This window comes from Amblyomma mixtum, chromosome 3, assembly GCF_055824585.1.
Source record: "Amblyomma mixtum isolate Tamu chromosome 3, ASM5582458v1, whole genome shotgun sequence".
NCBI lineage: Eukaryota > Metazoa > Arthropoda > Arachnida > Ixodida > Ixodidae > Amblyomma > Amblyomma mixtum.
In genome coordinates, this window is record NC_143014.1 from 205,994,253 (window position 1) to 205,998,615 (window position 4,363).

A 4,363-nucleotide genomic window follows, 5' to 3' on the forward strand; every position below is an offset into this window, starting at 1 on the left:
CTTAACGCGAGGGTGTCTTTTAGCGGCACGAAACGTGCAAAAAAAATGCTCAGTTACATATTTGTATTTGTTCAGTTATAACGCAAGTGGTTACTTTCGTATTATCAGTGTAAAGCCCCTTTTTGAATACAATTATTTTGATGAGGATGACGATGGTGATCATGGTGGCAGTGATCACGGGTCCTAGCAGTTTTAAAGTGGTTGGTACTGCGAGTGTCCTCACCGCATATGCATCAGCAAAAGAAGTGGAGATTGCACTCTGGGCTGGCGGGGATGCCTTCCGATTTGGGCCGGTCCCCGAATGTAGATATGTGCCGCTATGCGCCTGAAAAATAACAATGTATCGTACGACTGCAGCGCCAAAGAGCGGCAGAAAGCGGGCGTTTCACAACTAAATTAGGACCGGCTTGAGGAAGTTTTTTTTTCCTATAGAGATCACAATAGTGACACCCTATTTCTCGTAGTCTTTTTGGTTATGCAGTGCTATTCAGGTAAAAATGCATTGATGTCTATGAGCTTACATCTTTTGTTAGCAAGCCATACATCCGGGTGGCCGCACTGACCGCAGTTATTGGCCAATTCTCTTCCTAGATGTAAACTTCAAGATTTTTTTTTTCATTAATGGAGATGAAGGGAAGGTTACTAATAAAATCCCCAGGCAGAAACGAGCATGTGACGGCCTACCGAGCTTCAATTACTTCTATCGGGAGAGATCTTTTTAGTGCAGTAAAATTTCATCACATGTATTTCTAAGTTCATTGCTCTTTGCTCAAACCTCATTCACGATTCTTTCGACCTATGTTCAAAATCTAAATTCGAACTCTCTTTCGAGATTCCTCCTTCCCACTTCCTAAGATGATCTTCACACAGATCCGTTCATTAACGTTCTACATTCGTTCTTGCCTAGTTTTGTTTGTTTGTTCGTGACCTAGGGATATGACACATACTCATAAGGGGGATTAGCCACTCAGGGAAGCATCAAATACACTTGATACTGCGCATGATTTTTTGACCCCCGCTGTTCCTTTTCCTTTGCCATCGTATCTCCTGCTTTTCCCGCTTTAGGTTATGCGTAAGGGTCGGACTTATCGGTTCTCACTTTCTTGATTTTTATTTCAGAACGATCATCATCATCAACCTGACCACGCCCACTGCATGTCTCTTTAATTAACTATGTCCTTTGCCAGGTGCGACCACCATGTCCCCGCAAACTTCTGATCTCATCTGCACACGTTTTGCCGCCCCATGCTACGCTTGCCTTCTCTTGGTATCCACTCCGTTACCCTTGAGGAACAGCGTGTATCTTGCCTTCGCATTACATGCCCTGCCCAAGCCCATTTTTTCCTCTTGATTTCGACTAGGATGGCATTAACCCGCGTTTGTTCCCTCACCCATTCCGCCTGCTTCCGGTCTCTTAACGTACACCTATCATTTTTCTTTCCATAGCTCGCTGCATTGTCCTTAACTTAGTCTGAACCCTTTTGGTTAGCCTCCACGTTTTTGCCCCGTAAGTGAGTACCGGTAAGATACAGTTGTCAGAACGATAGGTTTGGTTTTTTTTTCGGCGAATATTATTTTCGGCGAATGAAATACTGATTTTTTTTCGGTGACTTCGGTTAATTTATTACGGGGTGAGATCTTGTCAAGCTGTCCACAAGGCAGCTTTTTCTCTCGCACCTCCATGTGCGCCCCCCGTCAGAAGTATACAGCCCAAGGGATTTGTTTTTCAGGCGTACTGTATGCCTCCTTATGCATCCCCAGCGACAGTAACCTCTCGAAAGAGGAAAGGCTTCGCTTCCGCAATCCTCCTAAGCTTTGGACTGCTAGATGTGCATGGGAGCCCCGCTAGACAGCCTAGAAGCAAACCCCTTGGGCTGTATACTTTTGACGGGGGCTGTACTTCAGTGCATGAAACAAATTAAATGAAAATTTAAAGCAGCAATTATGTGTCGGCAGAAGTCAACGTCTCCCTCGGTGTTTTTGTCATCCTGAACCATTTATTTACCAGTAATTAACGTGCAAATGATAGTACTTGCAATTGTGCTTGTAGAAAAAAAATGCTATCTTTATTAAAGGGCAAGTGAATAGGTTTTAGAATTCGACGAGTTTAAAAGGGCCCAATGTGTCAAACATGCAGTTAATGCCTGCGAAATCTTTTTGCCCCAGCGTTTGAAATTGCGGCGTAATCGCCGAATAAAGGCTGGTTTACATGCAAGCGATTGAGCGGCGCGTCGCAGCGAAACTTTCCAACTTGTTGGAACCTCGCCGCCCGTCGCAGCGATGACTCAAAACAGGCCTTTCCTCCACGGCGGCAGAATTCGCTAGCATTTTCGCTTGCATGTGAAACAGCGTTCAGGCTTCTCTGCAGTGCACAGCGACGATCAGAGGCCCCGATAATGACGTAACGTACGACGGCGCTACGTTTCCACCGAATAAACAGTTGTTTCATAGAAGAAAACCAACTCCATTGAAGGTGAAGCTTACGAAGCATTGCTTGGCGGCATCGAAAGACGTACAGCAGTATGCAAGTGAAGGCAGCGGACATCTGAAGTTTCGGCGAGGATGACGTCACTGTCCCAAGCCGTTGTAGGACCGTCCTTTTTCAATGCGTTTCCGATATTGGGCCGATTATTTGTGCTGCTTTGGACGAGTTTCCTCGCACTTCCCCAACGCAGTAAGGAGAAGCTTGAACATCGTCGCGTTTTTAACCGACGATTACGTCACCAATTTAGATGCTAGTGCAAAAATACTTTGCATGCTTTCTCTAGAACCTCCATAGATTCGAATTCTTAGATAATCTCGAATTCTCATAAAACCAGTTCAGCTTCCCTTTAAGACAGTAACACAAGTTAAAGCCGGTAGACAAATACTGAAGTGGGTTTATTTTTACGAGCTAGGTTGATACGTTATCTTTAGGTTGTCGCGCGGGGTTGCGAGGGCAGGCCATCACGTGAACTGCATATTGATGACAGCGATGGAGCTTCTAATTAATCATCGCGATAGCCGGAACATAATTTTTCTTGACGCCCATGCGCAATTTCCTGTCAATGTCCTGCAACTGATTAACCTACTTAACCAAATAATTGTGTTAAGCAGGTGATGGTAACAAACAGTGCTTAAATACAAGGCGGCGAGTAGGTGATGCTTCCCGGGAAAACGTAAGGTGGAGGAGCAATACCTCAGGCCATACAACTGCTCTGCTTATCCAACGATACAACCATCGCATCATGCCCCTGGCTTTCCTACTTGGTTAATTTTCAGGTTGACTGAGTGTAACCCGCATTCAAAAACCATATAGCTATGCCTTGCATGCTAAGAATATTAACTTTTCTCGGTTGAAATCGAATTTCGAAAACTGAATCGGCGTACTTTTATAGTTTTCTTTTAGGTTCAAACCGAAACTTCCAGCCCCTAGTTATACACCCTCCGGCCAAATGTGGCGCTTCTGGTCATCGCAACTTCTACATCGCTAAAGCCACGTCGCTGAAATTTAGTTCGAGCAAGATGCCTTACCTGAGAGGCTAGTGAAGCTCTCCGTTGTCCCGGTTACTGCTCTGCGCAAAACTCTTCTGGTGTTTCAGGTGGACGCACAACACAATGCGTTTCCTCTCAAATGTGGCCCTCTTAAGTTCATTAAAGCTTCTGACAGGCTGTTAAGGGCGTCCAGAGGAATGTACAGATCCATGTCAACGAGGCACCACAGGGATGAGGACAGAGACGTAGAACAGGTGCTCACTATCAGCTGACAAAAATTTATTGGGACATGCAATATATATAAAAGAGAAAACAGAACAGCTGAAAGTCACATGACATGCGCAGTCCAGTTCACGATTACAGCATTCAGCCAGAAAAAGAGCACGTGAAGCAACACCGCGATTCATACCGCATCACAAGGAGAGTGCATTTTCAAGGTACTCAAACTCTAAATCAAGTAACAGCAGCGAAGGCGCGCTCACACATGTATCGGCTGACTTATTTTAAAAGCCTCCATAATCTCCCGGGTTGTCTTATCTCTGTCTCCACAGAACGCGCGTTTCTTCGAACAATGTAGTGCTGTAGTCATGAATTGGACTGCGCATGTCATGTGCTTTTCTGTTCTTTTGTTTTGTTTTCTGATTTGCATATATTGCGTGTACCAATAAATTTTTGTCAGTTGACGGTGAGCACTGTATCGATCGCTTCATGCAGAGACGCGACACATCAGTAGCTAGGCCAGAAAAGACGCCCGGTCCTTTATTGCGCATAGATTTATAGCTGCGGCTGCAGCGAGGGAAAGGGAGAGGAAGAAGGGGCGTTGACATGTTATCAGGCCGCTTGCTTGATAGCCACATCTGATACAAGCACCTGTTCTGTCTTTCTATGT